General features: G+C 49.5%; 1 protein-coding gene across 8 annotated transcripts in view; it reads left to right on the forward strand.

Annotated features, from left to right (window-relative positions):
• The window catches only part of GDPD5 (glycerophosphodiester phosphodiesterase domain containing 5), a 182,162-nt gene that overhangs the window by 63,692 nt on the left and 92,416 nt on the right, over positions 1–26,054 (forward strand). The gene's annotated exons all lie outside the window — the stretch shown is intronic.

Genomic DNA, 26,054 nt, shown 5'->3' on the forward strand with positions numbered 1-26,054 from the left:
AAAAAAAAAAAAAAGAGGCTGTTAAGGAGAAAACACTTCTGGGCTGCAGATCTGGTGCCAAAAATGCTCCTGGTTGTGAATTGCATCAATTGTTGGTGGTGCAGCTTGGCCGGGAGCTCCCATGTGAATTGAAAAGTCATGGCATGTGTTTGTGCAGCATAAAACAAATTTCCTTTGGTGGAGTAGAAACGTTGGTGCTGTTTTTCCTCCTCTTTCAGTCTGGCCAGCTTAGTCTGAGTGGCCACTTCTGGCCCAGCAGAAGTTTCCTCTGAGCAACTGCATCCGTCGCAGAGGGTGTAGCTGGGTTTTTAAGGCTTTGTCAGGAAAACAGGGGCACATCATGGCTTGGGGTCTCTTTGTGTTCTGACTCAAATACTCAACATGCTTTTTAGATAAAAATCCATACAAAAAATTACCATTGATTTAATTTTTTCAGTGCTAGCTGGCTCTGCTTGCAGAGATTTATTTTACCAAAAAAAAATCAAATCAAAATTGCTGGCAGCTTCTGGTTCCACTTGGATTTTCATTTCATGTTCTAGTGCTAGAAGGGGATTGGCTGTTTTTAAAGGACCTGAGCTGGGCTTAAAAATACATCCAGTTTCTGAGTCAGTCTTATTAAGGTCTACATGAGGCCTCAGCTTCCAGTTTGTTGAATCACAGAATGGTTTGGGTTGGAAGGGACCTTAAGGATCATCAGGTCCCAACCCCCCTGCCATGAGCAGGGACACCTCCCACCAGCCCAGGTTGCACAAGCCTCATCCAACCTGCCCTTCAACACCTCCAGGGAGGGGGCAGCCACAGCTTCCCTGGGCAACCTGTTCCAGTGCCTTCCTACCCTCATGGGGAAGAATTTCTTCCTGATGTCTGACCTCAATCTCCCTTCTTTCAGTTTAAAACCATTACACCTTGTTCTAAAACTCAGCTGTCCCAGGAGCAAGAGAAGAAAGCATAAAATTAGTTACAGGCTATATAAAACCAAGGTATGAAGAATCTGTTCCCATCTTGTTGTCAGGAAAGTGCCTTGCAGGTGTTAGTGCTTGATTGAGAGATTGGAGCCCTCTGTTTACAGGAGAAAATGCAAATGCTAGCAAATAGTCCTGTGTTGGAAGGTCTGTTTGCATATGCTTGAGTAGTGCAGTGAACGGGTGGGAACTCTGGGATATGTGTAAGAAGAGTAAGAAACCACTTTAGTTGCAAATTAGTCCTTGGCTGAGCAAGCAGGTAACTTCAAAGGGCTGCACACAAGTTATTAGCATCCCTCCACCTCTCTGGATCTGGTGGGAGAGCATTTCATGGTATCATAGAAGGGTTGGAAGGGCCTTAAAAATCATCCAGGTCCAACCCCTTCACCCTCCCACCATTCCAGGCTGCTCCAAGCCCCATCCAACCTGCCCTTCAACACTGCCAGGGATGGGGCAGCCACAGCTTCCCTGGGCAACCTGGGCCAGGCTCTCCCCACTCTCACAGCAAAGAATTTCTCCCTAATGTCCAACATAAATCCTCTCCCTCCCTGCCCTTGTCCCAATCCCCTCCCCAGCTTTTCTGGAGCCCCTTCAGGCACTGGAAGGTGCTCTCAGGTCTCCCTGGAGCCTTCTCTTCTCCAGGCTCAACACCCCAACTCTCCCAGCCTGGCTCCAGAGCAGAGCTGCTCCAGCCCTCCCATCATCTCTGTGGCCTCTTCTGGACTTGCTCCAACAGTTCCATGTCCTTCTTCTGTTAGGGGCTCCAGAACTGGACCCAGCCCAGCAGTGGGGTCTCACCAGAGTGAAGGAGAGGAGGACCTGCTGGCCATGCTGCTGGTGATGCAGCCCAGAACATGCTTGGTTTCTAGGCTGCCAACATACATGACCAGCTTGTCTGGAGCTTCTCATCAACCAACACCCCCCAGTCATTCTCTGCAGTATCACTCAAACTCAGGACCATTTATACTGCAAACTCCAATCTCTGCAGTTCATCCCTCTGAAGCAGGGCTGGACTTACCACAACCTACAGGTTCTCCCACCGTTAGGGTTTAGTGATCTCAGTTCTGTCTGAGAGGACTTTTGGGATGTGTGGGTAAACCTTCCAAAATCCCAAGATATTGGATGAGAATAAGAAATTTTACATATACTAATGCACATACCTGATGCATTTCAGCCACAATATTTCATAGAAACATAGAATCATAGAACTATTCAGGTTGGAAAAGCCCCTTGGGATCACCCAGTCCAACCATCATCCCTACTCTACAAAGTTCTCCCCTAAACCACATCCATCAACACCACATCCAAACCACCCTTCAACACACCCAGGGATGGTGACTCCACCACCTCCCTGGGCAGCCTGTGCCAGGGTCTGACCACTCTTGCTGGGAAAAAATCCTTCCTCATGTCCAGTCTGACCCTGCCCTGGTGCAGCTTGAAGCCCTTCCCTCTTGTTCTGTCACTGATCACCTGTGAGAAGAGACCAGCACCAACCTCTCCACAATGACCTTTCAGGTAGTTGTAGAGACTGATGAGGTCTCCCCTCAGCCTCCTCTTCCTCACACTAAACATTCCCAGCTCCTTCAAGGGTTCTTCATCAGATTGACTCTCCAGGCCCTTCCCCAGCTTCGTTGCCTCCTCTGTCCTCGCTCCAGCACCTCAAGATCTCTCTGGAATTGAGGTGCCCAAAACTGGACACAACACTCCAGGTGTGGCCTCACCAGGGCTGAGCACAGGGGGACAGTCACCTCTCTGCTGCTGCTGGTCACACTATTTCTAAGACAAGCCAGGATGCCATGGGCTCTCTTGGCCACCTGGGCACACACTGGCTCATGTTCAGCCTCTGGTCAATGAGAACCCCCAGGTCCTTTCCTGCCAGGCCCTTTCCAGCCACACTTCCCCAAGCCTGGAGAAGTGTATCTCTAAGCCAGGAGAATAGTGTAGGTGGGTGTTATGTTTATAATTTGTCATTATCAGAAAGCAAGGAGCATATTCAGAGAGCAATTATTTTTCAGCATGGTTATTTCCTCTCGCCTTATGAGATCAAACTTTCCAGTAGGAAAACCCTCTCCCCGCATTTGATCTATGACCCAACCTTGCAGCCTTGACATCTGCTGCTGCTGACGATGAAAGTTTGTCTCCTCAGTTGTGCTGCAGCTCAACAACCAGAGTTTTAATGACTCCTTTCCAACCTCAAGTGTGTGCAGATCAGGTCTTTCCAGTCCACAGTAAAAATTCATACGGAAATGGGGATTTGAATTGTAACCTTGGGTTCTAAGTTGTTTGGGAGACTTCTTGCTAGGATTGTAATGATCTCTTGCTTTCCTCTGACCTTCTGAGAATGCCCAAGGGGGACTGAAGGCACCCAGCCTGCAAACTTGGTCTCCTTTTAAAATTGTGAGCAGCTGCAAAAAATACTTTTTTCCTCTTCTACACCTGCAGCTTTAATGGCAAGATCCCCTTTCACTGGGTTTTAAATTGTGTATGGTTGTTTGTGGTGGTGTTTGGTTTTTTTAATATGAAAGGTGTATAAAAGAGAAGAAGTGGTCTTGCTGGGGTTGAGACCATTGTAATATCTTGCTGCTGGTGTGAGGAGGTAGTTTCTGATCTAACTGCAGCTTGTTCATCTGGTGTTCAACCAAGAACGTTCTTATGAAGTCAGGGCATCATCTTAACAAGGCTCCATCTCCCTGAGCATGGAAAATGTGGGTAAATCATAGAATCATAGAATCCTAGGGGTTGGAAGGGACCTCGAAAGATCATCTAGTCCAACCCCCCTGCCAGAGCAGGGTCACCTAGAGTACATCACACAGGAAGGCGTCCAGGTGGGTTTTGAATGTCTCCAGTGAAGGAGACTCCACAACCTCTCTGGGCAGCCTGTTCCTGTTCCTCCAATCATAGAATCACAGGGGTTGGAAGGGACCTCTGAAGATCGAGTCCAACCCCCCCTGCTGCAGCAGGAACACCCAAGGCAGGTCACACAGAAGCACATCCAGATGGGTCTTGAAAGTCTCCAGAGAAGGAGACTCCACAGCCTCTCTGGGCAGCCTGTCCCAGGGCTCTGTCACCCTCACAGGAAAGAAGTTTCTCCTCCTGTTGAGGTGGAACTTCCTGTGTTGTCACTTGGTGCCGTTTCCCCTCGTCCTGTCACAGGCACCACTGAACAGAGACTGGCCCCTTCTTGACACCCACCCTGCAGGTATATTTATTTTCATATTTATGGTTATATTCTTCTGCTTGTAGCTGCCATATGTGCTTTTAAAGGTCAGAAGTTCAGATGGCAGCTTCCAAGGTAGCTCCCAGATACCATGAACCCTGGCGATGAATGTGCAGCAATTAAAACCACAGGGAGCAGCACTGCTAATTGCAGTGTATAAACACAACGCTCCCTCCACAGCTTCTGCTTCACCCAAAATGAGCTGCTGCTGGATGTTAGATCACCAGAATAGCCCCTACCCCCAGGGTGGAGCTCAGGGCAGGCTGCAGCATCTCTTAACATCCATCCAGAGATGTTGCAGGATCAATGTCCAGGTGGGAGATGGTGATGAGTTTCATTGTATAAACATGAAGCTCGATCTGTCAGCTGATTTTGTTCAGGGTTGTTGGTTTTTTTAATTGCTTCCAAAACCCTGTTGTCTGTACACAACAAATATCACACCTGGGAAATCATCCTAGGTGGGAGTGGGGAAAGAGAGATTCTGCAGAAGAAAATGACAATGAGAATTTTTTTATCCATTCAACAGCCAGAAGAAGCCACTTTTATTTACTGTATGTGTTTGGTTGTGGGTTTTGTTTGTTTTGTGGGGTTTTGGTTTCTTTATTTTGATTTTTTTTTTTTTATTTTCAGTTACTGTGTATTGAAAAATCTGGGGATCTTTATTTCTCACATTTACTTTCCCTGTCAAACAGGATAAAATACTTTTGCCATTTGCAAAGGGCTTTGGCTTCTCTGCTTAGCAGCAGGCACAGCTGGTATTCTGCTTCCCAGCTATGAACACTTCTGTGATACAAATTGAGACAGACAAAACAGACCTGGGAGCTCTTCTTGTCCCCCCCCCCTTTCCCTCGGGAGGTTCCTGTGTTTGCAAAACTACCTTTTCTTCCAGGAAACTGCCAGGAATAGGCAAGGGCAGGTGCTTGGGTCGGTTACGTGCAGTAGGAAGGGCCATCAGCACCTGGGAATGAGCCCAAAATTGGCAGCTTTGGATCCCAGGGGACTGACATGACAAGATTCCTGGATTTTCTGCTCTTCAGTGTCACTTCTGACACTTATCTAGAGGTCTCTTCATGAGTCCTTGGTGAATGGAGCACCTCATGGTACTTGTCCAATCTCTTCCTCCCATTTCTCTTGTAAAACCCCCTGAGATGTTGTGAGTGAAAGGAGGAGCATTAGTGATGAAATCTTGTGCCTGCAGAAATCCCACTGCTTTCTGAATGCTCTAACCCCAGAGGTGTTAACCTGAGCATCTAATAAACCCACACCCTTGTTAAGAACCTGGGAAGATGGTGGAACTGGAGCTCATGAGATGCCCATCCAAGCTCAGGACTGAGTTCCTTTGAAAGCTTTGGAGGTGGTGTGGGCTGGTGGTCAGTGACACATGAGTTTGCAGGGCTGGATTTTGGTATAACAGCCAAGTCCAGCTTAAAAAAAAAACCAAGACCCTCTTATCATCTTCCAATGTGGCTTTGTAGGGCTGATGCATCAAGGATCAAAGCCCATGGAAAGCTCTTGACTTGCCTTCCTGCCTTAGGACTGGCATTTTCCCCTGTGCCTGCCAGACACCTGATATATTTAAGGCTTGTTTTTGCAGATCAAGGTATTGCCCCCCTCCTGTCCCACAGTTCCCCATTAATTGCTGATGGGAGCAGCACAAGGACCTGGTCCAAGAGCTGGAAGTGCTGGTTGCTTGTGCCCAGCAGGTTCAGGTGTTGGGAGAGCTGCTCAGCACTGCTGTGGGGTGGCATTTCCCAAAGCTGTATTTCTGCTGAATTTCTATGTGCCAGCAGCTGTCCCTGATGTTTTTCCATCTCCTCCTTGAGCATGTGTCCTTATGTGTTGTCTTTTGGTCCTAGGTGGCTTCTCTGGTCCTTCCAGTAGTTGCTGCAGCCTTTCCCTTTCTACCTCCATCCTCTCCTGACAGTAACACTCAGTAACTGTGTCAGAGATGATTCCTTGCTGCTGTTGGGTTGGAGGTTTGCTGCTCCCATCAGGGAAGAGCTGGCAAGCCTGGAGCAATGCCTTGTAGTGTGTCAGCTCTTCTGAACCCAGCAGCAGATGCTCCACGGTTCATGGAGGTCAGAAGCTGCCATGCTACGTGCTGATGGATCTCAGTTGGAGAGTCTTTGGTGTCCTATCAACAAAAGGACAGGACTAGCTGGATATTACAGGCTGCCTGGAAGAATTTTAGAAGCACCTTGTGCTGGGAACATTGTTTCGTGCACCGTCTCTCTTGACAAACTGGCTTTTATGCCTTTGCTGGGGAAAATACGGAGAGGTTTTAGGGGCTGCTCTGGTTTAGTGCCATAAAATCCTAGCAGGGCTTGGCAGGGAGCCTCAGCCTGCCTGACCTGAGGCCTCTGCAGCAGATGGACAGGCTGAAGTGGGAGGGAACTGAAGATGTCCCAAGCCAACCAGTTCTTTAGATGTGGGGCTGTTGGAGAGGGGCCAGAGAAGGGCCAGGGAGATGATCCAAGAGCTGGAGCAGCTCTGCTCTGGAGCCAGGCTGGGAGAGTTGGGGTGTTGAGCCTGGAGAAGAGAAGGCTCCAGGGAGACCTGAGAGCACCTTCCAGGGCCTGCAGGGGCTCCAGGAAAGCTGGGGAGGGGCTTGGGACAAGGGCAGGGAGGGCTGGGAGCAGGGGGAAGGGTTTCCAGCTGGCAGAGGGAGCTGGAGCTGAGATGTGAGGGAGAAATTCTGGGCTGTGAGGGTGGGGAGAGCCTGGCCCAGGTTGCCCAGGGAAGCTGTGGCTGCCCCATCCCTGGCAGTGTTGAAGGGCAGGTTGGATGGGGCTTGGAGCAACCTGGGCTGCTGGGAGGTGTCCCTGCCCATGCAGGGAGGACCTGGTGATCTTTAAGGTCCCTTCTAAGCTAAAACATCCTGTGATTCCATGATTTTATGTGTGAAGTGGCCTAAGTTTTTTTGTGTGTGTGTGGTGTTGTTTTGTTGTTTTTTTTTTTCTTCTGTGAATGGCTTCACTGAGGCACAGAATTCCACCTGATGTGAGATGACCTGGTGGTGGTCACCACCAAAGAATTTTGAATCCCAGGATTCATCCTGGCATAGAGAGCTCTAAAATCTCCCCAGTAGCTGTGAACGTGCTCAGGGGCCTCCTGATGGCACCGACTGGTCCTGCTGGTTTGGAGACCAGGCCCTAGGGACAGTCTGTCATGTGTCACTGTGGCTGGTGCCACCAGGAATGATAGATAACTTGGTGGGTCACAGTTATGTTCTCTGCTGCAAATCCAAGCTCTGTGTAATATTCTAAGTGACCCCTGGGCAGGGCTGACCTCCTGACAGGTGATTGATGAGCTCACACAGCAGTGGTTACAGAATTTGTCCTGCTTTGTCATGACTGTTTGATCCAGAAGCTGTGAAGGGATCCAGGCACAAGCTCTTTGGGAGAAACAGCCCAACCAAACCCCTTGGACACACAAAAGTGCCTTGTGACTTTTCCAATGTTATGGGCCCCTGGGGTTTTATTCAGATTGTGGCATTTCCTTCTTATAGCTGCCAGATGTGCTCCCTCCAGCTGTTTGTTCTTTATGCATTGTACTAATTACCTGGGTGAAAAAAATGACACTGCTGGAGCCCATCATCCCTCCTTCCTCCTGTTTGCTCTTGGACCTTTTCAGATATAGGAGATGCCACTTCTCTGGTCCTTCTTGAAGCCACTCTGTGCATCTTCTTGCCTTGAAGTGTCACTGGGGAAGGTGAGCTCAGAGCTACTGAATGTCAGGTTGTTTGCCCAAAGAAACCCACTTAAGATGCACCCAAAAGTTCTTAAGTGGCCAGTGAAGCTCTGAAACCACTGACTGGCAAAACAAGAAGATTGTAAGGATGGACCTTTACCACCCCCAGGTTTCATTCTGGATTGCAGTGAAAACCAACCTTGAATTAACAGTGTAGAACAGGGCTGGATAATTAGTGTGTCTGTAGCCTGTGCAGGCAAGTAGAGCTGCAGAATGGTGGCCAAGTGCTGTCTGGGCAGGGAGAAGAGGCTTTGGGCTGTTGAGGAGGGGATGGCTGATCCAGCAGAAGGCTGTGCAGCCATTCAGTGACATCTAGACAGACTGGAGAGCTGAGCAAAGAGGAAGCTGGGGAGAAAAAACATTATACTGTGTTTGGTGTTTTCTCCCATAGTGGGAGAAAGCTGATAGAGGTTAGGGGTTGAGCTGCTAGCAAGCAGCCCTGTGGAGAAGGACCTTGGGGTCCTGGTGGACAAGGTACCCATGGGACAGCAACGTGCCCTTGTGGCCAAGAGAACCAATAGTGTCTTGGGATGTATTAAGAAGAGTGTGGCCAGCAGGTCAAGGAAGGTTCTCCTGCCCCTCTACTCTGCCCCAGTGACACCACATCTGGAGTCTTGTGTCCAGTTCTGGGCTCCCCAGTTCAAGAGGGACAGGGAGATGCTGGAAGGAGTCCAAGGGAGGCTACAGGGATGATGAAGGGACTGGAATATCTGTCTGATGGGGAAAGGCTGAGAGACCTGGGGCTGGTTAGTCTGGGGAAGAGAAGACTGAGAGGGGACCTGATTAATGTCTATAAATACCTGCAGAGTGGGTGTCAAGAAGGGGCCAGTCTCTGTTCAGTGGTGCCTGTGACAGGACGAGGGCAAACGGCACCAAGTGACAACACAGGAAGTTCCACCTCAACATGAGGAGAAACCTCTTTCCTGTGAGGGTGACAGAGCCCTGGGCCAGGCTGCCCAGAGAGGCTGTGGAGTCTCCTTCTCTGGAGACTTTCATGACCCACCTGGACACGTTCCTGTGTGATGTGCTCTGCCCTGCTGCAGCAGGGGGGTTGGACTTGATGATCTTCAGAGATCCCTTCCAACCCCTAAAATTCTATGGGGAAGGAAAGATAGGAAAAAGACCTTAAATAGGGATAAAAGGGATTTTGAAACCCTTTGAAGATGCCCAGACAAGCTAGGAAAAAGCAGACTTATCCTGTTTCTGATAGGGAATAAACCTCTGTTTCTTTAGTCCTCACTCCAGCAGCAGCCTGAGGAGGTGGCTCCTGTATTTTTTTTTCCCCTCCCTCTTTATCTTTGGTTTCCAGACAGAAGTCTAGGCTGCCTGTGCTTCCCAGGAAATCCATTACATGCTATCAGGGGGTTTAGCCAATCCTTTCCTAGAAAGTAATGACTTCAAACTTGCTGTGCTCAGCTTGGGGAAGGAGGAAGGCTCAGAGCAGATATGGTTGATGCCTTGAAGTTCTTGAAGATAATTGCTGCTGAAGGAGGAAACTTTAAAGGCTTCTGTAGTTGGCTGGGAGGGCACTGATCCCTGAGCTATTACTGGAGAGAGCTTTTGAAAGAAATGGGACCAGAGTTTGAGGGTTTCCAGGGGTGGCTGGTGGAAGAGCCAGGGAGATGCTGCAGCCCATCACCCTGTACTGGGGCAGCTGATCTGAGGCTTGGAAGTTGTGGCTGTTGCCCCAACAGCAACCAAAAGTGACCCTAGGTGCACTGCTTTAGCTTCAGAGATATCCACCCTGATCCTTTGAGGTTTCTCTTTCTAGATTCTTCCTTGGGTGTTTGTGACTATGCCAGTGTTTCCATGAGAATCATCCAGGTCTTGGTACTTGGAGGAGAAAAGGCTCAATGGATCCATTGCCTCCTGGTGCAACGTGTCCCACCAGGGAAACTGCACTGCAAGACTTCCTGAACACCTGTCTTTGCTTTGTACGTTTTGTAAAACAATCCAGAGAATATGAAAGTGCTTTCTTTGTCCAGAAGACACTTCAGCTGGTCCATCCCTCTACCAACTGCCAAGTGGTTGCACTGAGCAGTTACAGCAACCCAGGAAGGAGCAGAGCTACCCCCAGTTTCTGCTCCCGACACTGCTGCTGTCCTACAGAGGGTGACACCCCCGGCAGCAGAGAGTTGGAAGGACCTTAAAGATCATCAGGTTCCAACCCCCCTGCATGGGCAGGGACACCTCCCAGCAGCCCAGGCTGCTCCAAGCCCCATCCAACCTGCCCTTCAACACTGCCAGGGATGGGGCAGCCACAGCTTCCCTGGGCAACCTGGGCCAGGCTCTCCCCACCCTCACAGCCCAGAATTTCTCCCTCACATCTCAGCTCCAGCTCCCTCTGCCAGCTGGAAACCCTTCCCCCTGCTCCCATCCCTCCCTGCCCTTGTCCCAAGCCCCTCCCCAGCTTTCCTGGAGCCCCTTCAGGCCCTGGAAGGTGCTCTCAGGTCTCCCTGGAGCCTTCTCTTCTCCAGGCTGAACACCCCAACTCTCCCAGCCTGGCTCCAGAGGAGAACTGATCACTGGTGCAGTATGAAAGGTCTGCATTATGGCACGTGTGGCTGCTGCTGAGCTGTCAAAACATGCTCTCATATGTTGTGGTCAGGGCAGAGGAGGGAAACTGCAGGGACATTTTAAGGAACAGTGAAGAAACAGAGAGGCTGGAGGAGCTGCACCACTGCCTTTCTTTGAGACAGTGTATACCCCACATCTCCTGCTGCTCTGTTGAAGTGAATGCAAGGTGTCTGAGCTGTGTTGATGTGGGAGGAGGGATGAGAGGGTAATAACATCTAATCCTGGGAAAGCCTCTCCCTGCCTTGAAAGGATCTATTGCTGCAGCTGCAAGTCAGTAGAAATGAGGTATCAGACTCTTTCCTAATGAAAAAGTTGGTTGCTGTTAAATTTTATTCCCTCCAAGTGAAATGTTGACTGATGGTCCATCTGGTTGAAAACATCATGTAGCCTCCAACTGAGGCTTCTGATGGCTTATGGGTTTTTTTTGGGGTCCTTTTGTGTGAAGACAAATGAGGGGCCTGTGATCCATTGACATAATGGGTTGCTGTGCTGTGTCTGTGGTACGTGTATTAATTCACTTTCTAGTGAAATGCTCTTGTAATTCCCATTTGGCAGAAGCTGTGAAATGACCTGAACAGATGATCTGAGCCACGTGGGCCTGATCTAGCTGTGTGACTATGGGCTTTGGAGCTGGGACTTTGCTGGGTCTTCAGTGCTAATCCCCAGATGGCCAAAGGTCACTGGTCACAGGAATTGCTTGCTTTGCTGAAAGCCACCATTAAAGGAGGGGTGAATTTTACCTTTCTTGATGCAGTTTCTATTTGTTCATGTTCTGGGTGGAGAGAAGCTCTTTCAAAGCCTCTCTGATCTGAGGTGGAGCACTAAGGCACTGGATGCTGCGTGTTGGACCAGTGAATCAGAACTGAATCCATGTTATTGGCTGTCTCTAATTATGTTGGAGTCATGGGCTAATTGCAGGAAAATCCAATTGTTGGATTAAATATTGATTTTTGCTCTTTTTTTTTTGTGTGTGTGTGTTTGGTTTTCACCAGTGCTTGGAACTGGAAGCAAAACTACTTGATTTTCTGGGCTTTACGCATCACTTAAATATCTTTTACATTCATCTTTGGGCCCTTCATTTTCCAGGGAAGCTGGGAGGTGGCACAGGGTGGATGATTGTGCAGGGAAGGGGTTTGAGATGCTTGTAGCTGCATGTGGACACCTCACCCTGCTCAGCCTCCAGGTCCTGCTGCAGGTTTTGCTGAGCTCCCTTGGGTTTGTTGTCCTTGGTGTTGGGCCACCTCGCAGGAACTGGGCTGTGTCTGTGTTTACAGTCTTGTTTTCTCATGAAACCTGTTCCTCTTGGCTCTGGGAGATGCTTGGGAGTCAGGGAGAAGTGCTGGCCTCTCCTTGTGTTACAGTGAAGGTGGGAGCATGGGCACCACTGAAGTGTTGTGGTGCTCAGTGAGGCTGGGATTCAGCTGCTGAGATACGTTCAAAGCTTTACTGGTGGTGGGAATTTCCCTCTGGAGTGGGGAGACTGAGAAGGCAGGATTTATCCCAGTTTTTTCCCAAGGTCATCTGCTGCAGTTGATCTCACCTGAAGGGTGGCTGCAGCTGGCCTTCAAGGCTGAACCAAATATAAGCAGGGCGTTGTGCTGTCAAAACATGGGTTTTCTCTCCTCTGTCTCACAGAATCACAGACTCTCAGGGGTTGGAAGGGACCTGGGAAGATCACCCAGCCCAACCCCCCTGCCAGAGCAGGGTCACCCAGAGCACATCACACAGGAACGTGTCCAGGAGGGTTGGAATGTCTCCAGAGAAGGAGACTCCACAGCCTCTCTGGGCAGCCTGGCCCAGGGCTCTGTCACCCTCACAGGAAAGAAGTTCTTCCTCATGTTGAGTTGGAACTTCCTGTGGTTGAGTTTGAATCCATTGCCCCTCGTCCTGTCACAGGGCACAAGTGACAAGAGCTTGTCCCTGCCTTCTTGATGCCCTCATGTAGTTATAGACATGAATTAGATCCCCCCTCAGTGTTCTCCTCTCTAGACTCTTCCCCTCTACTCTGCTCTTGTGAGCCCCCCCTTGCAGTGCTGGGTCCAGTTCTGGAGCCCCAAACATGTGAAGATGCTGGGAGGGCTGGAGCAGCTCTGCTCTGGAGCCAGGCTGGGAGAGTTGGGGTGTTGAGCCTGGAGAAGAGAAGGCTCCAGGGAGACCTGAGAGCACCTTCCAGGGCCTGAAGGGGCTCCAGGAAAGCTGGGGAGGGGCTTGGGACAAGGGCAGGGAGGGCTGGGAGCAGGGGGAAGGGTTTCCAGCTGGCAGAGGGAGCTGGAGCTGAGATGTGAGGGAGAAATTCTGGGCTGTGAGGGTGGGGAGAGCCTGGCCCAGGTTGCCCAGGGAAGCTGTGGCTGCCCCATCCCTGGCAGTGTTGAAGGGCAGGTTGGATGGGGCTTGGAGCAGCCTGGGCTGGTGGGAGGTGTCCCTGCCTGTGCTTGGGGATGGATCTAGATGAACTTTGAGGTCCCTTCCAACCCAAACCAGTCTGGGCTTCTGATCATGGCTACTTGACCAAAAGGCCAGGCTCCTGGGCAGGACTGTAAATTACAGTAATTTCAACAAATACAGTTCCAACCTTCATGGGTTGGGGTTGTGTTTTTCCTCCAAAGCCTCCAAAATTGAAAAGTTCAATAGAAATACTTGACCATTGCAAATCTTCTGGCCTCCATAGGTTCCTTCTTGCTCCACGTGAAAGATGTTTCCTACTTCAGTCATTGCTCCTTGGAAGGATGGGAAATCCCAAGTCCTTGAAAACCCCAGGAAAACCACAGTATTTGGTATCTTCCTGCCTGGTGCAGCCTGATAGTGTCAGGGTGAGGGTGTTTGACTCATGCTAAATCTCAGGCTTAGTCCTGATGTAGGCAAAATGCCCCTGGGGGGGAGTCTGCAAAACCCATTGACTGTTGTGCCTGCACTGGGATTATGGGCTCAGACTGGGTGATTAAAGTGCCCTATGATTTATAATGCTTTGTAGGTGTCAAAGGGTTTGACTGCAGAGCATCTGCAAAATGTGTTTTGGGCAATAAACAGGAGGCACTGAGCTGGAGCTGCATCTGGAGCAAAGGGGAGGGGAGGGCAGGTGGGAGAGATGGAAAAAAATAAAGGAGGGAAAGAGGCTTTTTGGGCCACATAGTCATAGAATGTGTGGGGCTAGAAGGGACCTTTAAAGGTCATCTAGTCCCGCCCCCCCTGCAGTGCACAGGGACCTTTTTGACTAGACCAGGTTGCTCAGAGCCTGATCAAGCCTCCCCTGAATGTCTCCAGGGATGGGGCCTCCACCACCTCTCTGGGCAGCCTGTTCCAGAGCTTCACCATCCTCAGTGTAAAGAACTTCTTCCTGATACCCAACCTCAATCTCCCCTGCTCTAGTTTAAGGCCATTGCCCCTCATCATGTTGCTACACACCCTTGTCCCAAGTCCCTCCCCAGCTTTCCTGGAGCCCCTTCAGGTACTAGAAGGCCACTATAAGGTCTCTCCAGGCTGAACAATACCAGCTCTCCCTGCCTGTCTTCATAGAAGAGGTGCTGTCCACCTTTATCCCACCACATCATCACAAGCTAATCCAGCTCCTTTTTATTTCCTTTCATTCATTTATTCACTCTGATGCTAGGTTTTCTCCTCACCTAGCTACATTTTGTGGTCGTTTAGGACCTGCAGCCTGGAGAAGACAAGGCTCCAGGGAGACCTGAGAGCACCTTCCAGTGCCTGAAGGGGCTCCTGGAAAGCTGGGGAGGGACCTGGGACAAGGGTGTGTAGTGATAGGGTGAGGGGCAATGGCCTTAAACTAGAGCAGGGGAGATTCAGGTTGGGTATCAGGAAGAAGTTCTTTACACCGAGGGTGGTGAAGCTCTAGAACAGGTTGCCTAGAGAGGTGGTGGAGGCCCCATCCTGGAGACACTCAAGGCTTGACCAGGCTCTGAGCAACCTGATCTAGTCAAAAAGGTCCCTGTGCACTGCAGGGGGGGCTGGACTAGATCACCTTTAAAGGTCCCTTCCAACCCCACACGTGCTACGGTTCTATGATCATGTAAGCAGCGGTCTGAGAGCAGTTGAGGTCTCCTGTCTTCCCCAGCATTCACCCTGTCACCTGGGACACATCCTCCTGCTTGTCACTACTGCTTGTCCTCATGCCAGCTCGCAGCTGACTGTTCCCACCAAAACTCTGCAAGGCTGCAAAGAATCCTGCAAGATGTTGATGGGAAGGAAGAGGCTGCATTCCCACAGGGCCCTGCTTGGGAACTGCTGATGAGCAGCCTCCTGTTGGTGTCCTGTCTTTATTTGCAGCAGTGGATTAGCTATTTATAAGGACAATTTAAACTTGGCACCACTTCAGCATTGATTTGAAGTGGCTGTGAATAGCAGCCTCCAGGGAAGGGATAACAGAAAATAGAAGGATCTCTGTGCTGAGGAGTTTGAACTTCCTGAGAAGCCACGGGTGGAGCACAGATGGTCCGAGATGGTGCTGTCCTGCAGCTGCAGCCCTTCTCAAAGATATGCAGCAGTTTCCATGGGAGATGGATGAGTGGGTTTAAGGGCTCCATGAGGGTGCTGGTACTTTGCCATCAGGAGGAAAGATGCAGTGGTGGAGATCCCAGTTCTTGGCAGATGTGATGGGTAGGAGATAGAGCTCTACAGATTGTAGGGCAGAAGCTGATCTATAGATGCTTCTATGGGGAAACAAGCCATCCCATCTGGGATGTGCCCCATCCCTGGCAGTGTTGAAGGGCAAGTTGGATGGGGCTTGGAACAACCTGCTCTAGTGGGAGGTGTCCCTGCCCATGGTAGGGTGGTTGGATCTGGATGATCTTTAAAATCCCTTCCAACCCAAACCATTTTGTTACCCTATGACTGTAAAATTGTGATTCATGAAGCCGTGCAATAAACCTTGCTTGGACATCTTGGCAGAGGTGGCAGGTTTTGGAGCTCCTGAGTTTCTGCAGATGCTGACAATGAGCATCTGGGAAGAGGGCAAATTAGTGTACCCACATGGAAGAGCCTGCAGCTAAGAGTTCTCTTCTGTCTGGCTTGCCATCTGGCCCATGAGCATAAACCAGCTGGCCAGACAGCATAAACCCAGCTAGCATGGGGTAGATCCCAATCCAATCCAAAAGCTTTACCCAAATACTCCCTGGCTTTTCCTCCTCTTATCCAGCATAAGGACTGGTCCATCTCTGTGGTCTCTGGCTTGGACTAGAAGTTGCCTCTTGGATTTCAGAAATCTCCTGGTGAAAGACCTTGTGGTTTCCTGGAACACTTCCATAACTGGCACTTTGATTGGAAGGGTCCACTGAAAAGTCCTGTCATCCTGTTTGCTTTTAAGCTGACTTTTTAAAAAAAAGATAAAACAAAACCCTGAATTTCTTGACAGTTGAGTGTGCAGGTTCTCCTCACCAGGTGTTTATGGGATGTAGCTCTCAGTAAGGCACATCTTGTCATATCCAAACATGCTGAGTGGTAACTGCATCGTGCTACAGACATGCAAACACATGAAGGCTTAACCTGCAGGTTCTGGTGCTGTGTTCTGAGTGCTCTTCAGTGGGTTTGATTCTATTTTGCAAAGCAACAGAGTCTGACACTGTTTGGCCTGCTGGTTTGGGGGGTGGGTTGCACTGTTTCCAACTAGCACGTGCCCTCTGTTGCCTTAGGAAATATTGCAGGGGTGGTTTGAAGTCTGCAGCAGCCACCTGCATTTGCATGGATGGGCAATTCTTTTCCTTGAACGGCCTCTAATAATTCTTCACAAAAGTGGTTCCCTCTGATCTGTTTCTCCCAGTTTTACTGTGGGCAATGTTTAGGATTTGCAGTCTCTTGAAAACCATCTGGTGGCTTTTTGGAAAGAGTGCCTAGAAACCAGGTTTAGCTGTGGCACAAGACTGAAGTGAGTGAGTGACAGGCAGTGGCTTTTCTTGTACAGAAGTCAAGCTAGACGTTTTAATGGTCCCTTTGGTTTTTAAGATGTATCTGGTTTATTTTGTGATGTAAAAAGCTTCTAAATGGAGGGCAGAGGTTAGCTTGCCAAACACGTTGCAGCTGTTCATCCTCATTTGGAAGGAGAGGCTGCTACAAGTCCTGGAACAGAAAGGCTTGGAAGCTGAAATGCTTTAGCATCATAATATCTTTCTGCTTTTTAATACAGATGTTCCCATTTGTGCCTCCCATTCTGGGAGTCTGGCCAAGTTTCTGCTTAGAGGAACTGCATACAGTTCCTGCTCCTGTCCTTCACCCCAGCATCATCCCAGAGCAGGTACAGCCTGAGATTCATTTCCTTGCTGGAGTTTTCAATCCCTTTCTTAATAAACCAACGTGCTGTTTCAGACACGTGGGTGGGTTTTGCAGTAAAAGGGGTAGGTAAAGCATATTTCCCCGTGGGGCAGTTGCTCTTTGCAGTTTGCAAACTGGTCTTATTAAATGAAAAAAGCCACCACGAACTGAAACTCTGCAGCTTTCTTGCAGTGTGTGGGTTCTCCCAGTGATGCTTGTTCCAGGGACTGAGCCTGGTGGTTGTGGCTGTGCCAGGAAAAGGCTGGAGCAGTTCATTGGCTTATTTTAATATTTTTTTTGGTCTGTGTGCTTATTGCAAGTGTTTTTGGGAAGTGAATCTCTGCATCAGAAGACTCTTCATTCCCCACGCAGCTTCCTGTGCAAGCAAGAGGGTTTGGCACCTTAGAAACTTGTTGATTGATGGAGTTTTTTATAGAACCAGAAAGTCGTTTTGGTTAAAGACCTGCAAGACCATCAACTCCAACCATTAACCCAGCCCTGCCAGTTCATCATGGCTGTATTGTTTAGGACCAGAGCAGACATCATCTCTTCTGCCAGGCTGTGTGTTCTGTCCTAGGCTTCCAAAAAGGTGCAGTTTGGATCCAGTGAAACATGGAGATTGCCCCATCCCTGGAGGTGTTCAAGGCCAGGTTGGATGAGGTCTGGTGGGAGGTGTCCCTGGTCATAGCAGGGAAGTTGGAACCTGATGGTCTTTAAGGTCCCTTCCAACCTTCCCCATTCTATGCTTCTGTGATTGGAAAGTCTCCTTACTTTGGGAGTTCAGTGATGCTTGCCATGGGATTTTCCTAAGTCTCCAGGATGTATCATCTGAATTGCATTCCTGACCCCTCTCCCATCCTGCCATGGACCCAAGGGCAGAGAAACCACGTTTGAGGTGAGCACCACTGCAGCTAAAGGTCTCCTGTAAAGTCTGGCTCTTCAGCAGCTGAAGCTCAAGAGCATCACCAAAGATTGTGAGATGTCATAAATAGGAGGAGCTGGCAGCAAAACCTTTCCTGTGCTCTTAAAATATGCAAACTGGCAGGTAGGTCAGGCCATGAACATTTTGCTCTCCTGAGCTATTGCTTGTGATGCCTGCTCTGAAGATCTCCTTCAGGTCTCAGCAGAGATATGGTCACAATCAGCCCCACCAGACTTCTTGCAATATTCTCCCTTGTGCTGCTTGTGTGGTGGAGCCAAGGAAAAAGCCCTCCAGAACATGCATGTAGGTGGCCAGATCCTGACCTGTGGGGAAGGCCAGACTCCTCCTCTTTGAGCACAGACTGGTTGAAGCTGGAAAGCTCATAGCGAAGAGCAAGAGGCGTAGATGGGTTATGATGTTTTGGGGGTTGTTCTTTCAAGCTGCTCTTCATAGATGTTGAACAAACATCCAGAGTGGCTGCCAGACCAGCTCTGCCTCCTGACCCAAAGGCCTGTGCCTCTGAGGAGCAGGTGTGTGAAACAGAATTATGGAATAGGTTGGGTTGGAAGGGGCCTTTCAAAGCTCATCTAGTCCAACCCTCCTGCCATGGGCAGGGACATCTGCAACTAGATCAGGTTGCTCAGAGCCCTGTCTAACCTGGCCTTGAATGTTTCCACGGATGGGGCATCTACCAGCTCTCCTGGCAATGTGTGCCAGTGTTCCACCACCCTCACAAGAAAGAATTTCTTCCTGATATCTAGCCTAAACTTACCATCTTCCAGTTTAAAACCATCACCCCCTGTCCTATCATTACAGACCTTGCTAAAGTCTTGATTTAGATGGTATTAACACCAGAGCTTGGCTGTAGCTCCTGCATCCCTGGCTGGAATTCCTAGCATTCCTGCTGGTCTCTGCTTGCAAACACTTCTGCCCCAGGTCTGGGAGGTGCCGTGAGCTGCCTGAGGTGCCAACAGCAATGAAATTCTCAGCCCAGTAACTGCATCAGTGGGCTGAGGAGGAGAAAGGTGGCTGTGCAGATGGGACTAAAGTGCCTGATGGAGTTAAATCCTTGGCCTGCAGTAAAGTCCTTTGCATAATCCTACAGACAAGATTTGAGCTGGTTGTGCTGTGGTAGTAGCCTTGGGTTGCCCATCTGGTGGGAAAAGCCTCACAGCCTGGGGATGTCTGAGTTGCACCTTGTCTGGGTGCTTGGGTGTCCTGTGGTGCCTGCAGGTTTCTGGTGATTTCCAGAGTGTTGCTGGGCTGTGGGTAAAATGAGGTTGTGCACCAGGACCACGTGCACAGGGGTGGTTTGGTTTTTGGTAACTAGCTCCTCAGCGTGGTGTGGTTAGTGGAGAAGAAGCTGAAGCCACGTGGAGGTGTGGCTTTCCTGGCACCCCTCACCTGTCAGTCTTCTGCCAGTTTGTTGTTTTTCAGAGGTGACTTGGCTGCTTGTGGGATCTGGGTGGGGATCCAGCCTGCTCAACACTCAGGTGCTCAACTTGGATGCCAGAAATGCTTGTGGGTTTTTATGAATCAGGGACCTCTGCTCTGCCATGTTGCCTTATTAATGACATTGATTAGAAAAGCTTAACATGATAATGACTGCTCTTCTCTGTTGGCTGTGAAGTTGATCTATGGTTTTTGACTGTCTTTACTGTCTCACGAGTCCCTCTTGAAAAGGGACCTTGCACTTAGGAGTGTTTGATTGTGGAGTCAGCCTTTTTCTCTCCAGGAGAAGCTGCTGCTGAGCTCCCACGTGTGATTTCGAGCGTACAAGTGGCAGCTGGGAGATGTGCAAGGAGAAGCTGTGCCCCTCTGTGCCTTGAGATTTTGATGTGGCTTTTTTTTGGTGAATTGTATTTGTAGCTCCTCTCAACCTTGAAAACGTTTCTTTCCCTTTGTGCCATCTCTGCAATAAGCTGTTAGAGGAGAAGAGCTGATGAACTGGTGTGGGCCCATTGTTGGTCATGTTCTCCTTGACGTGTGGTTTTGCTTCTTTATTTGGCAGCATGCTTCTTTGCAGACTGTGTCAGCCAGCACTTGAGAACCAGCTGACTTCAGAGCAGTCAAGAGAGGCCCTTTTTCAGGGGCAATTATGGGGAAAAAATGAAACAGCTAAGGCTTTGCTCCAAGCCTCCTAAACTTGGAGCATTCTGGCTCTTAAAAATTGAGTTAACTTCCTTGTGAGCTTTCCTGAAGTCTCACTGTCCAGTTGCAAGTTGAGTTTTACTTTTGGGTGTCAAAATGCAGGACCAGTTGCCATCAAATAAAGCTTGGATGGTTGTTCAAATCACTTTCCATGTGCCAAAGATGGCTCCTGTTTAAGGAAAGCAGCTTTTATCTCTCTAGGTCGTCCATTGGGTGTCTCAGGCTGCTGGGCAGGGATCATGTTGTGATAAGACAGCTCTTGGCTCAAGGGTGTTTTGATTAGCAGAAGTTTGGTGCTTTTAACCTCACCTTGGGCAAATGTTTCCCTTCTGGGCTTAAATTCCCAAAGTGATTAAAAACTCAACCATCTTAATGGGGTCAAATTAGTTGGATGCCTAGTGAAGGGGGAGGAGAGACACCTCCTGGAGGTATCCAAAAGATCATAGAATCATGGAATGGTTTGGGTTGGAAGGGATCTTAAAGATCATCTATTTCCAACCCCCCTGCACAGGCAGGGACACCTCCCAGCAGCCCAGGCTGCTCCAAGCCCCATCCAACCTGCCCTTCAACACTGCCAGGGATGGGGCAGCCACAGCTTCCCTGGGCAACCTGGGCCAGGCTCTCCCCACCCTCACAGCCCAGAATTTCCTCCTAATGTCTCACCTAAATCTCCCCTCTTCCAGTTTTAATCCATTACCCCTTGTCCTCTCACTACAAGCCCTTGAGAAACATCCCTCCCCAGCTTTCCTGTAGGCCTCAAGGTGTGTAGATGTGGTGCTGAGGGACATGATTTAATGGTGGGTTAATGGTTGGACGTGATGACCTTACAGGTCTTTTCTACCCAAGCCGATGCGATAATCCTTATCCCTTCTAACCTTCTCTTGATTGTGATGATTGAGGCAATGCTTTTTTTTTTTTTTTTTTGCTTTTTATTTTGGTATGGGTGTTGTGCAAGACTGGGGTGACATCAGCCCTGTTACCAGGCTGAAGTCATCAGGTTAAAGTCGGAGGAAGAGCGTCTGTTGGCTTTTCCGCTCTCCCAGACCGCTGGCTTCACCACAAGATCTCTCTTTCATTCTTGCTAGCTGCTGGCTCTTCACGTTTTAACACGATTTCTCTTTTTGATGCAGCTATGCTGGCCTTCCTGGAAAAAAAAACAAACCACCTCCTGGTTCCTCTAATTCAGAACATGCTGCTCAGCCTTTCGTTAGGCTCTGCTTAACAAGCCTAGTTTGTAACCGCCTAAACCACCGCAGATCTCAAGCAAACCGCGCTGCTGGGAGCTGTGCCTCAGTGTTTTCCTTCCTCAGTAAGGTCAGGAAGGCTGATGCTGAAAGGAGTGGGGTGGTGCATGCTTTTAGCTGGGTGATATCTGCAAAGGGGATCTCATTTCCATGGCTTTTCCTTCTCGAGGTCGATGCCAACGAGCGTGTGTTTGCAGGAGTTATTAGCGACGCGCCCGGGTCGGAAGGAGCTGGTTGACTGCAATTGTCTGCAGCCCTCAGGGGTTCCTGCTCCTTCAGCAAGAAGTGGATGATGAATGGCACCACACAAAGTCAAACCTGCCTCCACGGTGCTATATTATGCTCTGGTGCATTTTAGCTGTGCTGCTGTAATGTGGCACTCCCGTGGATATAAGGCCTTGAATAAGCTGTTGTGTGACGTGCAAACTCCAGCACTTCAATTATTCCCACCGTGGCTGATTGATTTTTAATTTCTTATTTTGCCACCTAATATTTAGCCCTGGAGAAGAGGGGGAAAAAAGAATCCCCCAAACCTTCTGCCTTCTCTCCAAACGGATGCTGGCTCTGGGTACTCAGCTGCTGCTGAAGCTTGTGAATTCATTTGGTTTCCCTCTGGCAGTGCACTGAACCCGTTCAAATCTCTTCCAGAGGAGAGAAGGAAATCCCTTCCATATGTCCAGCAATAGAAAAAGACATGATTTCTTTCAGTTGCACAAAGGGTCCCGTTGTTTGGCAGACACAGGAACAAGTGCACCCTTGTTCCTGGGAAGCAGAGCTCTAACCTCATGCTGGTAAATCTGACATGTCACTGTCTGCTGGGTCAGATGGTCTCTGTTCACATCAGCACGTGGTGGGTGGGGAGGACCCTGACCTGATCGATTTCCCCCTTAAAAGAGAGAGACTGCAGTTTTCCCTGCTCTAAATCTTCCTTGTTACAAGGCCTCCAGGTCACTGGGTTGCCCCCAAAGATGGGGGGAGAAAGAGTTCTGCGTTTGAGCCTGTTCAATGGCTTCTGTGACCAGATGGGTCTTTGCCCTCTGGTGTCTCACCACGTGGGGTAAACAAGTCTGGGCACTCATGGGCTGGTGTCTCGTGGAGCAAAGTGCAAGCTCATAGCACTTGCCAACTGGGTCAGACTAAAGGTCACCTTGCCTGGCTATCCTGTCTGTGAGGGTCCAGTAAGGGGTGGTTGAGAGGAGCTAGTGGTGCTCCCCAGGGGTTGGTGTGGGTCCAGCTCTGTTCATCAATGACCTGGAAGAAGGGATGGAGTGCACCATTTGCAAGTTTGCTGGTGACATTAAACTGGGAGGGGTGGCTGACACAGCAGAAGGCTGTGCTGCCATCCAGCATGACCTGGACAGGCTGGAGAGTTGGGTGGGGAGAAACTTGATGAAGTTCAACAAGGGCAAGGGTAAAGTGCTGCATCTGGGGAGGAACAACCCCATGGATCCGTACAGATTAGGGGCTGACCTGCTGGAGAGCAGCTCTGGGGAGAAGGAGCTCGTGGTCCTGGTGGACAACAGGCTGACCAGGAGCCAGCAATGTGCCCTCACAGCCGAGAGGGCCAATGGCACCTGGGGGGCATTAAGAAGAGTGTGATCAGTAGGTTAAGGGAGGTTCTCCTCCCCCTCTGTTCTGCCCTGGTGAGGCCACACATGGACAACTGGGTCCAGTTCTGGGCTCCCTGGTTCATGGAGGACAAGGAGCTACTGGGAAGAGCCCAGCACAGGGCACTGGGATGCTGAAGGGGCTGGAGCATCTGGCTGTGAGGAAAGGCTGGGAGAGCTGGGGCTGCTCAGCTGAAGAAAAGGAGGCTGAGGCGGGATCTGATCAGGGCTTGTAAATATCTCCAGGGGGTGTCAGGACGGGGGGGCCAGACTCTGCTCAGGGGTGCCCAGGGACAGGACAAGGGGCCATGGGCACAAACTGGAGCACAGGAGGTTTGACCTGAGTGTGAGAAAATCCTTCTTGCCTGTGAGGGTGACAGAGCCCTGGGACAGGCTGCCCAGGGAGGCTGTGGAGCCTCCATCCCTGGAGACATTTCAGCCCCACCTGGATGTGTTCCTGTGGGATCTGCTCTAGGGGATCCTGCTCTGGCAGGGGGGTTGGACCCAATGATCTCCAGAGGTCCTTCTGGCAAGCCATGGTGGAAGGCAGAAGATAGCACCATTAAGCTGCTCGTGCTCATCTTTTGGATGAGGAGGGACATGACTCTGATCCAATCATTGGCTGCACTTTTTATTTTAATTATCTGGTGTCCATCAACTTGCCTGGAAAGTGAGCAGAAAAACCTTTCCAATTTCCCAGGCATGGCTTGACAGTATCTTACAAGTGGAAGGCAAGTTTTCATTTTCTGGTGAGATTCCTTTGGGTGGGCACATGGACTGCTCAGAGTAATCAAGTGATGTCAGGGTAATTTTTTGAGCACGCTGCCTGAGATGGCTGGAGAATAGGAGGAGTGGTTGGAGAAGGTCCGAGGGACCTCCTGGATATTGTGTTTTCACACACTTGTTAATCCAGGATATTGTTCTGCTGCTCTGAGCCTTCCCCTGCACTGCAGGGCTCAGGCAGAGCTCACTTGCACGGGAGCAGCAAGAAATTTGGGATCATTACCTCTTGGCTGTCTTTTTGCTGGATTTCTGCTGTTCCTGACTCAAGTTGTTTGTTTTTATTTTCTTTTTAACCTTCCCCAAGGTCGTTTTGAGCTCTGCTTAGGGATGCCATGCTAAAATCTCATCTTCATAATGCTTCTAAGGGAGCATATGACTCCCTGGGTCTGAACCTGTGAATAAAGTGCTTTTTCTTTCAGCTTCTCGTTCACGGGTGACTCAGTCTGATCTTTCATAGAATCATAGGGGTTGGAAGGGACCTGGAAAGATCATCTAGTCCAACCCCCCTGCCAGTGCAGGGTCACCCAGAGCACATCACACAGGAACGTGTCCAGGGGGGTTTGAATGTCTCCAGAGAAGGAGACTCCACAGCCTCTCTGGGCAGCCTGGCCCAGGGCTCTGTCACTCTCACAGTAAACAAATTTTTTCTGATATTGACCTTAAACCTCCTATGCTCCAATTTGTATCCATTACTCCTTGTCCTGTCACTGGTCATCACTGAAAAAAGCTTAACTCCATCATCTTGACACTCACCCTTTACATATTTGTAAACATTGATGAGGTCACCCCTCAGTCTCCTTTTCTCCAAACTAAAGAGACCCAGCTCCCTCAGCCTTTCCTCATCAGGGAGATGTTCCACCCCCTTAATCATCTTTGCCTCTTTGTTGCTCAGAAGCACAAACTGGGCACCCAAAATGCAGGTGACCTGGTGGAAATCACTGCAGCCTGTTCACATCTGACCTAGACCCAAGTTGTGACCTGCTCAGGAATGAATGGACTCCATGTTCTGAGAGAGGTGGTGCAGGTGAAGAGGATAAGGTTGTGGGTATTACAGCATGCACATTTTGTGAAATAAACCCATAATGGTGGGGGTTTTGATGAATTTCCCCAGCTGGTTGAGATTTTGGGTCTGGACCAGTTCTCATTTTGCCCCGTGAACCCAGATCTGTCCATACCCAATGGACACAAAGCTGGGATGTCCTGAGACTCCACACAGATTTTTCCCAGGTTACACAAGGGTGGGGCTGCTATTGCATCCTTCCCCATTTGGAGAATCCCAGACTGGTTTGGGTTGGAAGGGACCTTCAAGATCATCTAGATCCAACCCCCTGCATGGGCAGGGCCACCTCCCAGCAGCCCAGGCTGCTCCAAGCCCCATCCAACCTGCCCTTCAACACTGCCAGGGATGGGGCAGCCACAGCTTCTCTGGGCAACCTGTAATTCCTGAAGGATATCCTGGCAGCTCTGGTGTGAGGCAGTTGTCTTGAGGGAAAGAGTCAAAACCTTTTGGCTCCAGTGGGAGAGGCTGAAGCCAGGGCATGAGCAATGCAGGGGCACCAACAAGTTCCCACTATTTCTAGGCCTGTTTTCCATGGAAATGCTGGTTAATGACAGTGACAGCTTGGATCATGCTGGAGAATTTGGTAGCTGACTAGTTCCCAAGAGGCTGGTAGCATAAACACATTTAGAAGGAGAGACACCAGTGGTGTCTTCCAGCCTGGGTCATCTGTGAAATGCTTGGCATGAAAAACATCACAGGGCATCATTTATCCACCCTCAAATGTGGCATGTGGGGAGCTTGGCTCCTCTGAGAGTGACTCGCCCCTTTCTGGGAGTAAAAATACCCCCAAAATAAAAGACTTCATCATTCCTCCCTTTTTTTAATTAAATATCTGTTGCTGATTATAAAATACAACTCAGTCTCAGCAAGATCCCTTTAAAACTTCCAGCCAACCTGGGAAACCATGATGATTTTTTCCTCTCCCTTCTCCCCTTGCTGCCTGGAACAGAGTTTTGAGCAACTCCCTGCTCTGTAATTCACTGGATATCCTCCCTGGGTTTAGTTTCACCAGCTCTAGCATCAGTTCCTCACCAAGGGCCTGTCACTGTTTCCATAATAAACTGCAATATTTATGGGCAGCAGATAAAGCTGCAAAAGCTTTTCTTTGTGCATTTATGAGCCTTCAAGAAGAGATCTGGGAGGAATTTTATACATTCATTTTGTTTAAGTTAGAGCTGGAGGGGAGCATGATCCATTTCATATGTGGTTGTTTTTTTTATTATTACTTCAATAACAGTTAAAAAAAAAGGAATTGCTTTCTTTGAGCTGGGCTGCTTGTGGTTGTGGAATATGGAAATGAAACATTGCTGAAGTCACAGTTAGTTTTCACCAGCAGTTGTTGAAAACTGGGTTGGCCAGTATTTCAAACTTTATTACTGGTCTGGTGCTGGGAGGATTTTCCTCTGTGGAAATATATTAACCCAAAGGGAGGTTTCCTATAATAGGCACATGAGAAAATGAAATAAAAATAGTCCTCCTGCTCATCCTGGGCTGTAGGGACAGTAAATACCCTTAAAGCAACC

Source organism: Apus apus, chromosome 1 (assembly GCF_020740795.1).
Source record: "Apus apus isolate bApuApu2 chromosome 1, bApuApu2.pri.cur, whole genome shotgun sequence".
Taxonomy (NCBI): Eukaryota; Metazoa; Chordata; class Aves; order Apodiformes; family Apodidae; genus Apus; species Apus apus.